This window comes from Narcine bancroftii, chromosome 3, assembly GCF_036971445.1.
Source record: "Narcine bancroftii isolate sNarBan1 chromosome 3, sNarBan1.hap1, whole genome shotgun sequence".
NCBI lineage: Eukaryota > Metazoa > Chordata > Chondrichthyes > Torpediniformes > Narcinidae > Narcine > Narcine bancroftii.
Window position 1 is genome coordinate 343,028,633 of NC_091471.1, and position 13,048 is coordinate 343,041,680.

Below are 13,048 nucleotides of genomic sequence, written 5' to 3' on the forward strand. Positions count from 1 at the left end.
CTTTCTGACATACTCCTTAATACCATAAATACTGGTGGCCTCTTCGTTTGCCCTGCTGCAAAATCCAGCTCAATGCCATTTTTGTCATTGACTTGTCCATCCTCGTGAACACAAATTATTGTGAATTAACAATGTTTGTAGAGCAACCTGCTTCAACAACTTCCCCAGGAAACCATCTCCAGCATATCCTTCACCTCGGACAAAGCTTTGTTCTCTGAGCACTTTCAGAAGGAGCTGCTACCCCTCTACCATCGGATTCCTCAAAACAAACTCAGTCAGAGACCCATTTAAGGACTCTTTTGCACTTTTAATTATTGATTTTTTTTTCTCTCTGCATTGCACAGTAAATTTGTTTACATTTCTTTATTTGATTACATGTTTACATTGAGTACAGTTTTTACCTCGCCCACAGGAAAAATAACCTCAAGGATATATGTGATTTTATGGATGTACACTGACAAGAAATCTGAAATCATCAGGTCCAAAATGCCCATGAATAAATGATATTGTGGTGGTTGCAGGATGGAAAATAGAATCAGAATTTATTGTCTTGAAATTCGATGTTTTGTGGCAGCATCATATAAACCACTTCTACAACAATAAATAAAATATAACAAAATAGTGCCCGAAAAGTAAGGACGTATCTTTGGTTCATTGATTTTTCATGAATATGGTGGCAGCGGGGAAGAGCAGAGTGAAGAGGGCATGGCCTGGGTGGTTGGGGTCCTTTATGCATAGGGGCTGCTTTATTAAGACACCGCCTCTTGTAGATGTGCTCGATGGAGTTAAGTCTGGTGCTTCCGATGCCACAGGCTGAGTTCACAACCCTCTGGAGTTTTTTCTTGTCCTGAGAGTTGGTGCCTCCATTCCAGACAGCAATGCAACCCACAATGCTCTCCACAGTACACCTGCAGACGGTTTCGCGAGCCTTCAGTGACATACAGAATCTCCTCAAACACCTCACAAAGTATAGCAGCTGGTGAGCCGCCTTCGTGATTGCATCAACACGGAGGCTCTAGGACAGATCCTCGGAGATGTTAACACCCAGGTATGTGAAGTTCTTGACCCTCTCCACTACTGAGCCCTCAATTAGCACTGGGTCGTGATCCCCTGACTTCCTCCTGAAATCTATATCATCTCCTTGTTTTGCTTTCATTGAGCTCAAGCTTCAACAAGCTGATCTATCTTCCCCACCTCCCCCCCCCCCCCCCGTACGCTTTCTCATTGTCATTTGTGAATCTGTCGACAAGTGTGGTGTCAGCGAAAATATTATAGATAGCATTGAAATTCTGCCTGGCCACACAGTCATAGGTGTATAATGAGAAGAGCAGTGGGCTAAACATGCATCCTTGAGGTGCACTGTATTGATCCTCATTGAGGAGGAGATGTTGTTTCCAATTCGTACTAACTATGGTCTTCCGATGAGGAAGTTAAGGATCCATTCGCAGAGTGGGGTGCAGAGGCCTAGAGTTTGAAGCTTCTCAACCAACACTGAGGGAATAATGGAGTTGAAGGTTGTGATGTCATCGATGAAGAACAGCCATATATATGCTTTGCGGTTTTCGAGGTGATCCAGAGCTGAGTGGAGAGCCAGCGATGTTGCATCTGCTGTGGAGCAATTGTGACAATAGGTGAAATGAGGTGGGTCCAGCCCTTTGCTTAGGTACGTGTTAATTCTGTCCATGACTAGCCTCTCAAAGCATTTCATCATAGTTGAAGTTGGTGCTACTGGGCAATAGTTGTTGAGGTAGTTCACTCTACTCTTCTTGAGGACCAGGATGATGGATGCCATTTTGAAGCTGGTGGGAACCATTGACTGCTGTAGCGAGAGGTTGAAAATGTTGTGAACACTCCAGCTAGTTAGTTGGTGCAAAATTTCAGTACCCTGCCAGGTACGCTGTCAGGACCTGATGCCTTGCAAGGGTCCACCCTCTTGAATGATGTTCTAGTCATCCTCAAAGACAGATATTACAGGGTCCTCATCCTTTGCAGATTCTAGTAGGCACTGTTTCGTTCTCTTTCTCAAAGATGTTCAGCTCATTGGGTAATGAAGCATCACGGCCATTTATGGTGTTCGCCTCTTTCTTTTAGACTTTAATGGCCTGCACTCTCTGCCATAGCTGGCTTGAATCTGTCTCTGACATGAGCTTCCTCCAGAATTGCCACTTTGCTTCAGAGATGGCCTTCCGCAAGTCATACCTGGTCTACTTGTAGAGATCTAGATCCCCGGCCTTAAACTCCCTTGATCTCACCTCCAGCAGGTTGCGAATCTCTGATTCATCCAGGGCTTGTGATTGGGAAACACCTGGTATGTGCACACGGGCACACACTCATCCATGCATGTCTCGATGAAGTCAGTGACACCCATTGCATATTCAATCAAGTCCATGGATGAGTTCTTGTATATGGTCCAGTCCACTAATTCTAAGCAATCCTGCCTCCCTCGACCATACTTTTGTCATCTTCACCACTGGTGCTGTGGTCCTCAGTCTCTGCTTGTACGCCAGGAGTAGAAGTACAGCCTGGTGATCAGACTTGCCAAAGTGCAGTCATGTTCTCTGTTTAAATGAATCACTGCTTTTAATTTTGGATGGCATCTTCGTTCTTTTTTATCCACTGTAATGTCACCTTTTATATTTTTTGCTAAAATGTTTTGTTCTCTTTGATCAGCTTTTCTAAACCAATGGCAATGTTCAGACACTTTTAGAGAAGCCCTCTTTTTATCAACTGTTGATTATCTATTCTTATGAGTTGAATATGGAGTAAAATATTCAATTCATTCTGTTTGGATGTGGATCTAAAAGGTACATTCCTTGCTTGCAAAATAACCTTTGCTCACTTTTTCTTATTTGGAGCCGCAATGAAAATCCTTTAATAGCATAGCAGTTGGCACCGTGCCGTTATAGCACCAGCGATTGGGATCCGTGTTCTAATCTCGCACAGTCTGTAAGGAGTTTGAACCTTCTCTTCATGGGTTTTCCCCGGGGCTCTGGTTTCCTCCCACTGTTCAAAACATAATGCGGTTGTAGGTTAATTAGGCATCACTGGCTCGTGGGCCAAAATGGCCTGTTACCATGTTGTATGTCTCATTTTTTAAAAAAATACTTAATTAGAGAAGTTGTTCTTAGACAACAAAAATGTGTGTCATTTTGAGGCTCAGTTGTTTTGACAATTCTGAGCTTTCTCTAGGAATTAAGCAATGGTAGATTGGCTTTGGAAATGTCGCTTACTTTCAAGTTATTTTTCTCTCTTTTTGTTCTGGTTTCTTATTGATTCTCGGTGCCTTGCTGACAGGTTTGTGTATTTGAATCGGAAAGCATTGCTGCTTTTTTTTCCTCCTGAATGTTTCATTTTTGAAACGCAGTTCATTATTTCACAAAATACCTCTGTGCCACTAGCTTTAGGAAACTGCTATTTGTATATTCATTTGAACTTGTAAGCATTGGTGAATACATTGTGACCCAATGAAAATCACCAAGGAAAGGTCACAGTTACATATTGATTTGAATTCAATTCTATAAATCCCAGCTTTCTTTCACATTTTGCTCAGAATGTTGCCTGGTTTCACTAGCTCATCCTGTACGTTTATCATTCTGTGAGGCCAGCGCATGATTATCACTTGCTGACCTTTTGGGGTTTTCAATTGTTTGCTGGCGCTTTGACACACCTGAACCAATTTAACTTCACAGATCAGCAGGCACTAGAATCATGCAGTTTTTGATGATGTCATTCTTCAATAGTTCGTTCAGCTCAGAAAACACCAGATTATACAGAATGCCAACAAATCCTTGAGAGCAAAGGAGCGATAACTTATCTTTTTCTGCTTCTGTTACTTTCTCACTTATGACATTGGAAGATGGGATCACACAAACACATTTGATTGATTGCCTCTGTCATCCATGCCATCAGCTTCAGCTGAGTGGTTTTGAACAAATAAACTGATAACACGCAGATCTCTCCCCTTCTTATCGTTCAGATGTCTGCCATAATTCAGTAGCAAGGTGGGAGACACATGACAGACTGCAGATGCTAGAACTGGGAGCAAAAAAAATCTGCTGGAGGAAACCAGAGGGTTGAGCAACATCAGTGGGTGAAAAAAATTGTTCTATGATGGAAAAAGTCGAACCTTCTTTTTCTCCCAATAACGTCGTTCAACTGCTAAGTTCCTCCAAGAGATTCGGTTCTTGTTTCATATTTGGAATTTTTGATCTTTTTTCATTTTAACAACTCTCGTCGTCACTTTCAGTTTAAGAAATTTACAAATTCATTTTTTTATTCATTTTCAGCCATTGTGTTTCATGACGACTTTTCCTTCACTGCCCATGAGAAATTGCCTCAGTCCTAGTAAAAAAAAAACACAAAATGTTGGATAAACTCCGCAGGTCAAATAGTGTCCTTTATATAGCAAAGGTAAAGATACATCACCAACGTTTCAGGCTTGAACCCTTCATCAAAGTATGAGAAAATGCTGGCAGGTATCTTAACAAAAGAGTAGGGGGGAAGGGGTTGGCAAAGGCAGGAGATGATAGGTGGAGAAAGGAGGGAAGGGACGGCACAATGAGGGGGTGGAGGGATGGCTGGATGGGTAGAACTGGAAAGACAGGAAAAGGATGGGGTGGGGGGAAAGCAAGCAGATTTAGTGGAAAGCAGTAAGGTCAATGTTAATGCCATCTGGCTGGAGAGTGCCCAGATGGAAAATAAGGAGTGATTCCTCCAATCTGCAGGTGGTCAGGATAGTACACAAGGCCATGAACAGACATAAGTACAGGAGTGTGACTCCTACAGTGGTGTCGGGCAGCAAGTTCCAATGATGCTAAAAATTGGCAATAGATTTCCAAATCAGGATGGCTTTTGATGTGGAGAGTTGGAAGTGGCTCCGTCAGCCTGATGCCCATTTTTTGCTGATAGTGATCACTGGTTTGATGAGTGCTTCCACATTAACCTGGTAAGTAATTGCAGTGCATTTTGTAGAGCATGTATACTGTAGCCACACTGACCTATGGTGGAGGGTCTATTTAAGGTGGTTTATGGAGTGCCAAACAAATGACCCGCTTGGTTCTGGATGGTCATAGAGTCATGCAGTGTGGAAGCAGGCTGTTTGGCCCAACTTGCCCATGCCAACTAAAATGTCACATGCAGACTAATCCCATCTGCCTGCATTTGACCATGTTTCTCTAAACCCATCCTATTCAGGTATTCATCCCAAATGTTTCTTAAGCATTGCAAAAGTGCCTGCCTTGACCATCTCCTTCAGCAGCTGTTTTATACACTCACCACCTTCTGTGTATTAAAAAAAAACAAAACAAAACCACCTTATTCTTTACCCTTCCCCCCCCTCACCTAAAACCTCTTTCCTCTGGCTACTGAATGCCCTTTACTCTGGGCAAAAAACTCTGCATTCACCCAATCTATTCCTCTCATGATTTTGTATATCTTTATTCCTTTCGTGATTTTTGGATACCTCATCCTCCTGCACTCTCAGGAATAAAGCCCTAGCTTGCTCAACTTCTCCCAATAGCTCAGGATCCAGTCCTGGCAATGTCCTTGTAAATCTTCTTCTCTGCACCCTCTCCATCTTTCCTGTAGAACAGTGACCAGAACTGAACATAATACTCCAAATGGAGTCTCACCAACTTCTGAGACAGCTGCAATCTGACCTCCAACATTTTAGCTCAATTGTCAGAGTACATACATCACATACAACCCTGAGATTCCTTTTTCCTGCGGGGGAGACATAATTACCACTCATTGGTAGAGCAAAAAAATAAACTGTACACAGCGTATACCTGTAAACAAATAAGAATGTAAACAAACTGCTATACAGAGAGAACAAAGAAAATCAATAAAATGCACAAGTGAAGAGTCCTTAAATGAATCCCTGATTGAGTTTGTTGTTGAGGAGTCTGGTGGTGGAGAGGTAGCAGCTCTTCCTGATCCTGGTGGTGCGAGTCTTGTGGCACCTCTACCTCTTTCCTGATGGCAGCAGTAAGAACAGAGTGTGTACTGGGTGGTGTGGATCCTTGATGATTATGTACATTAAAATCTCTTGAGATTATCCTTCATGTTATCTGCTAGAGCCATCTATTGTCCCCTTTTTGCCCTCCTGATTGACTCTTTAGCTTGCTCCTCAGTACTTGAAACTCCTTCAGGTATCGATTTGATCCCAGCAACTTATACCTGTCCCATGTCTCTGTTTCGCTCTTGACCAGACCTTGAATTTCTCTAATCATTCCAAGCTTCCCTATGCTTGCATATAAATCGCCTGGACTCTTCTCAACATACTTCCTTCAAACAACCTCTTCCAATCAACATGAGCCTCTTGATAGTTATCAGTGCTACCATTCAGGCCAAGTGAACAGTATTCCACAATGCTCCTTATTTGTACAAGATATTGTTGTGTCAGGGGCCTAGTCATTCACTGCGAGATACCTAGCCTATGGCTCACTTTTGAAAGTTGGGCATCATTGAGCAGGGTTACATGAGGGTAATTGCCACTTGATAGTCATGGCAAGAAGGACTTGTGTCACTTGGCTGATGATTGATTGAACACAAATGAAAGGGATTGGATTTGTCCTGTTCTTTTGTTCATGAGATGTAGCTAGGCAATTTTCCACTTTGTTAGTTGGATACCTGTGTTGTGACTACTCGACTGGGGCCACAGCTCCACACCACTGGATACACACAGGGCAAAACCTATAGTGTACCCCATCTTAGAAGACCTTCTGTTGTCTCATCAAAAGCAGTAAAGTTGCTGAGTAAGTAACTCTGAACTGATGATGAGCTATCACTCCAAACTGCATTCTTGCTTTCATCAGGAACCTATAATTTAAATAGGCCAATACAGTATGGAACTATTGGATTTTCAAATTTCTAGATTACTAATGGAATGATCAGGAGTTAAATAAACAAAATTCTAAAATAGTCCACGAAACTAACCAGGAGAAAATTAAAATCATAACGAGGATGTTTTCTATCCGCTTTGGGAACCTGGTTTATTAGAATTAACCAAATCTTGCTTCTGGGAAAGTGGGTTGTATGAACATTGACTGGAGGAAGCAAGTGATGAAATAAACATATCCGACCAGACTTAACACCCTTGAATTTATTCAGGCAATGAAAGGTATATTGTTCCCTGAATGATTATGATTAGAAAAGAGCCTTCGTTGAAGAACTTACCAACATATTTCAAACTCAAAGAAACTTGCAATTGCAGAATATATTACTCCAGGTGCCACAAAAGAAATGTTATAATGTTTATGTTTCAGGATCAAGGCCTTTCATCCCAAATGGGAAACTGATAAAATGTGTTTAAGTTGCTGAGAGGATGAGGAGAGGTGGACAGGACAAAAGGAATATGACGAATTGGATGAGTCCCTATTGATGCCTCTGCAATTTCAATGTGATGCTAAATTCAATTTTAATCAATAGATTAATGAGCGAGGTTACAAAGAGAGAAAAAAGAGAATGTTAAAGATGGTTAAAGACTTTCAAAACTTAAAATTACCTAATACAGAACCGAAATAGTAAAATATTACTACCCTTTCACATAAATCTTTAAAACTTATTATCACTCAATTCTCCTTCACAAACCAAATACTCTCTGTAAATAAGACAAATGTAGTTATAAAGCAAGAAAAAAAAAGTCAAGAACAATGGGATTAAGGTAAGATTCTTCATCCCATGAGATTTATCAATGAACTCGCTTTGTTTAATATTTAAATGCATTTATACTGTCTTTATGGGTAGATTATTTGAAACAATAATCATTCTGTTTCAAATTTGTTTTCACTGGCTGATTTTTTTTCTAAGATGTATCTTTGCTATAATATTTTATATTTCAAGATTTTTTTTAGAGATACAACACATTACAGGCCTTTCATTCCTCAACCGTGTGCCGCCCAAATACACAAATTAACCTACATACAAACCCCATGCATTTTTGGAGTGGGAGAGGAAACCTGAGCACCTAGAAGAACCCCCTCGACAGATACACAAGGAGAACATACAAACTCCTTGCAGACAGTTCCAGATCCAAACCGGGCTTGCTGGCACTATAACAGCATTGCCCTGACCGCTACACTAACCTTGTCTATGGCAAGTTGAATTAATGTCCACCTTTATCTTTAATTTGGAATAATTTCATGGCTTTTCTCTGCAACCTTCTAATATCCCTGTACTCTTTTTAAAAATGATAATCAGACATGTGTACATACTCCATGAAGTCTCAAACCAGTGCACTGTAAAATAAATGGATCCCACACAGCCCATATATTCTCAATTTTATTTGCTTTATTTACAATTAATATTTCAGTCCCGATGATCCCCAAGCCGTTTCAAAATGTTCTCCTCCTAATTTCACTGCCTCTATTTTATACTCTAGCAGTTCATTTTACTTTTTACTTAGTAGTGAGTAGAATGTAATTTACATCTGCCAGCATTCAAATTAACTTTCTATTCGTTTTTCAAATTGTATAAATAACCAATATTCTTCTACAGATGATTAACATTACTTTTTGACTCTGCTATGCTCTCCATTATAATACTGACTATAAATTTGAGAAATTTAAATTGATTTTGACTCATATTTTTGAAGGGGTAGAGAAACAAGAATAAAACATGAAAATCTTCAGACACTGTGGTGGAGGCATTCAGCCAGTCAAACAGTGTCCTTTATGGTAAAATGACATGTGACGTTTCAGGCTTGAGCCTTTTAGCAAGGTATGGAAAAATGTTGGCAGGCACCCGAATAAAATGCTCTCCTCTCCCCCCCTTCCCTCTCTATTCACCCAGCCATCCCTCCTCCCCTTGTTCTCTGCTGTCTCCTCCCTTCCATCTCCACCTCTATTACCTCCTGCCTTTGTGACCATGCCTCCCCCATTCTTTTATTCAGAAGCCTCCCGATATTTTCCATACCTTGATAAAGGGCTCAAGCCTGAAACGTCAGTTATGTATTTTTATACACCTTTGGTGTATAAAGGATACTCTTTGACTTTGAGTTTCTCCAGCATTGTGTTTATACGAGAAACAAGTACTGACTTAGCCCACTGCTCTATTCACAATACACCCATGACTGAGTGGCTAGACACGAGTCAAATGCCATCTACAAATTTGCCAAGAGCGCTATGGTCATTAGCAGAATTGTAGAAGCAATGAGGAAGCATACGGGGGGGAGATAGATCAGCTAGTTGAGTGGTGCCACAGCAACAACAACATTGCACTTAATGTTAGCAAAATTGTGGACTTCAGGAAAGAGAAATCAAGATGGCATGAACCAGTCCTCATCAAGGGGTTAGCAGTGGAAAGATTTAGGAGCTTCATGGGTGTCTTCATGTTGATGCAATCACGAAGAAGGCTTTCCAGCAGCTATATTTTGTATGGAGTTTGAGGAAATTTGGTATATCACCAAATATTCTTGAAAAGTTCTCCGTTTTTATATTACAGGGGCACCGTGGAGAGCATTCTGTCTGATTGCATCATTGCCAGGTATGGAGGTGCCGATGAACAGGACAAGAAAAGACCACAGCGCTGTGAATGCAGCCTGCACCACTCCACTCCACTCCCTTGAAGACATCTACAAGAGACAGTGTCTTAAGAGAGCACCCTCTATCCTCAAGGACCCTCACCACCCAGGCCATGCCCACTTCACACTGCTACCATCAGGAAGGAGATATAGGAGCCTGAAGATGAACGTCCAGCAGTAGCTTTTTAACCGCCTGCCATCAGATTTCTGAACAGACCCACAGGCTCTAAATGTAATCTTATAGCAATATTTACATTGTAAAGCTGCCACAAAACCACAAATGTTGTGACATGTTCATGACAATAATTTCTGATTCTGATAATTAGCATATACAGTAAAATCCCCAGAATTCAAACAACCGGCAACCCAACCAACCGGCAATAAAACAAAGTTGAGGAAATAAATAGACATGGGAATGCAGTGATTAGGTCTCCTGTGACTGGGAAGGGTTGCAATTACTGGTACTGCACGACTGAGTTCTTGATGGATAGCTTCTGTGTTCCTTCTCCATTGTGTGTATATACAGCATATATGAATGGTTTCCTTTAGACAAAGGCGTAATGATGTGGCAGCATTTGTGAAATGACAACTTATGTTTTAGAAAACCTTTTCAAATCTCCATTAACTAATCAATAAAAGTATTTTTATTGATGACATTTCAACTTTGTGCAGCTATATTATAAATTGCAGTGCTTTGGAGATTTAATATGAAATAATGTCTTCTGATTCCACAGTTTGGATATTGGTATATTTCATGTTTCCCACACTTTACACACCTCATGTGTGGTCCATCAGAGTTAATCGCAACAACTGAAAATCAGTAGCAGTGAGACAAGGGAACAAATGGTTCGATTTACTGGGTAAAACAATTTCACAAAAATAGCACGCCATAAATATAGAAAAGGCTCTTTTTCATTGCACTGATTGACATTTTCTATAATCAAAATCCTTTATTTTCTTTGGATTCTTATATTATTCCTCAGGTTTCCTCAGGGAATGGAGTGATTTTTTTTCATATGTGGTTCAGTTTCATCAAAAATAACACATAATTGAACAGTGCAGGAATTGATCCTCTGCCTCTATCCTTTCTTTACAGTCCTTACTCCTGTTTGATGGAATAACTAAATGCATTTTTTTGGAATCTTACAATTAATATATTTCATTAGGCAAACCCTTAAAAATTTGAAAAATCTTTTCATCCATCCAGAATATAAATGGCTGGATAACAATTTTTGAAAAGGTTTGTTTCCTGAAAAAAAAAGTTGGTGATTGTGATAGACATCTTCAAGCTGAACACAGAGATAATTTTCGATTTGCTGCATCATGTAGGAAGTTGGAGAAACATTAAATTAACTTTATTGAATTTTGCATGTTTAATGATGCTGACATATTGTGTTAGTTTAATTGACCTAAAATGCTAATTTTTAATTGTACTCAGCATCTGATGCCTTTTGTGTCAGTGACCAATAATAGTTGGCCAGCCTTAATGGATTCCAGTTGCTCTGCTACTGCTTTTCCATGATCGTAATGTCCTGGTGAAACCTTCCACCAGGTTCATTACTGACTGCACCAAGATCAGCAGGGAAGACGTCCAAGTATGAATGCGGAAAATTAATTTTCAGTGACATGTTGTACTTCATGGTCTTCTATGCTTTAAGTAGACTTAAAATATGACAGGAAGTCTCAAAAATAGGTTATATCTAAAATACGGTATGTGATAGGAACATTTTAAAGTGATTCTTGTGATCAGCCGTCCAACATCCACAAAATACACTGAAAAGTGTTCAGCAACCAAAATCTTTGTTGTCCAATGTTATCCATATTATTCTCTGCATTGACATCTTTACATGCTGTTCATGCAAGTGGAGCTCTACTCTACTTATGTTTCCTGTTTAGAGAATGTATGCTGGAAATGTTAGAATTCTCCCACCATTGAAGCCCAAGCTCAGCGAAATCCTGAACATCTTAAAAATGCATATTTAGAAAAAGACAAGAAAATAAGAACAGGAGTAGGCCCTGAAATCTGCCCCACCCTTCAATATTATCTCTCCTGGCCTCAACTCTTTTCTGTGCCAGATCCCTTAATTCCTTGATCTTTCAAATATTTACGGGGCCCTCCATAATGTTTGGGGCAAAGACTTTTTTTTCCTGCATTTTCCCCTGTGCTCCACAGTTTCAAATATGTAATCAAACAATTCACATGTGATTGAAGTGCACACTCCAGAATTTATTCAAGGTTATTTGTATATATTTTGGTTTGACCATGAATTAATCACAGCATTTTTAAATGTATTCCTGCCTCTCTCGCTTCTTGAATGGTGGGGTGACATTTACAATTTTCTTGTCCTCCGGGACCATGCCAGAATCTATTGATTCTTGAATGATTATTACCAATAGCTCCACAATCTCTACTGCTGTCCCTTCCAGGACCAGAGGGTACAATCCATCTCGACCGTGAGATATATCTTTCCTTAGACCATTCAACTTCCTGAGCATCTTCGCATTCACTTTCCTTCCCTGATACTCTTCGACATCTGGCATACTGCTAGTGACTTCCACAGTGAAGTTTCACAAGACTATGAGCAACCTATATAATCCATAGTATTTCTCCCCATGACACAAGTCCCTCTGACCTCATTTGTGCATGTCTCACTTTATAGCTGATTCCCTGGGGTGTGGGTGCAATGGGTTCTGTGCTCAACATTCCTTTTGTGTGTTCTCTTGCCATATTATGGAGAAACTGGGGAATTCTCCCCATATCCTGCAAAGACAAAACAGAAAAGAATTCAGCAATACACAAACATGAAGATATTAACTGTCAATCAATTTGCAGAGGATATAGTAATCAGAAAGAAAGAGAGAGAAGCAATTTTAACGGTGAGTAGCTCCTCTTTCAATATGCTCTTTCTAGGTGGAAACCCCACCAACACAGTTGCACACTTGTTTTTCCTTGCACTCATAAGATTTAGAGGAAGTCTTGAATTGGCACAACACAATGGTTTTTTCACACATCCAAAGCAGTTCCTATGTATTGAAACAGAATATTGATGCCATTGCCAGATTTTTATGCATTCTCTTCTCCATCAAGTTCGGTGATTGGGTGAATGTTTTCTCCAAATATACTGTTTACCGGGATATGAACATCTTCATTAATTGGGTTGACCATTGTAGTCACAAGGACACGGGAAAATGTACAAGCCATGTGATGTTTTCTCATTGGCTATGTTAAGTGATTTGTGAGAGGGTGTTGCAATTCTGAATGCAGAAGCCAGGTAATTAAACCATAAATAACCTCCTGTATTATATTTTTAACATTTAATATAATGGTTGATTGATGTGTTGAACCAAAAATAGCTGGAAATATTAGGTTTTGGGGTATTGCAGTTACTAAAATTCCATGAAATAAGATTATATTTATCAAGTATGCATTGATGAAAATAAACAATTTAGCATGGCAATCATACATCCAAAGGCTGATGATGTGGAGTTTTGATTTCTATTTGTCGAGGTGCAATGTGAAAATTTTCA

At 40.0% G+C, this 13,048-nt stretch overlaps 1 long non-coding RNA gene across 1 annotated transcript in view; it reads left to right on the forward strand.

The window, feature by feature from the left end:
- Positions 1-10,135, forward strand: part of LOC138756598 (uncharacterized) — a 34,805-nt gene extending 24,670 nt beyond the window's left edge. The window contains exon 3 of the long non-coding RNA XR_011353182.1: positions 9,442-10,135. This is a non-coding gene — a long non-coding RNA (uncharacterized lncRNA). The remainder of the gene's footprint in view (positions 1-9,441) is intronic.
- The last annotated feature ends 2,913 nt before the right edge of the window (positions 10,136-13,048 follow it).